The following is an 833-nucleotide window of genomic DNA, read 5'->3' as shown; positions in this document are numbered from 1 at the left end:
GATATTTAATTGGCTATTTTAAGATATTTGATATGTTTAATTTAATATATTTAATCATATTTAGTACATTAGTATGTTTGGTATGTTAAATTAGAAGTAAATAAATGTTGCATTCGTACTTACATTAAAATTTATGAAATTTTTATATGTTAATGAATGTTTTACATGAATAAAGATAACTTATAAAATATTGTTACATTTATGTCATTCGATTTTTCCAATCCAAAATTATAATTATCCATTTCAGGTTACTTCTACATTTGACATTATCGGGAGAAATTAGTTGGACTGGATCATATTTCATCAATGCTTGTGAGATAAACAATGTGGTTAGTTAATTTATTAAATTATCTTGAAAATGCTTATGGGAAAAGATGTATATGTATATCTTATTGATCAGTTGATAAAGATTCAAGAATGATCTTCCGAATAATCGGAAATAATGAAAGTCTTGCAATTCTTCTATTGTATAAAAATATTCGAAAATAAATTTTAATTATTGAATTCATTTAATTATTGGTCATTTAATTATTGAATTGGTAAATTCTTTTATTACAATTTTAAAAATTTGTCATCTAAAATAATTTGAAAGAAATTGTGATATTTTAAAAATTCTTGATATTCATATTCATGAATTATGATGCAAACAATCGATTAAAGTAATCGGTCTAACTTATCATTACAATTGATAAATGATTGTTGAAACTATGAATGCTCAATTTTTATTGATCGTTATGATTTGTCATATATTTTTTTGCAAAATAATAACATTACATGTGTCAATCAAATTTTTGACACTTTTTTTTATTTTAATTATTAGCTTATTGATGATA

The sequence above is a fragment of the Loa loa genome, assembly GCF_000183805.2.
Source record: "Loa loa unplaced genomic scaffold supercont3.191, whole genome shotgun sequence".
Classification (NCBI taxonomy): domain Eukaryota; kingdom Metazoa; phylum Nematoda; class Chromadorea; order Rhabditida; family Onchocercidae; genus Loa; species Loa loa.
The sequence above is the reverse complement of the archived record's forward strand: the minus strand, read 5'-3'. Positions refer to the sequence as shown.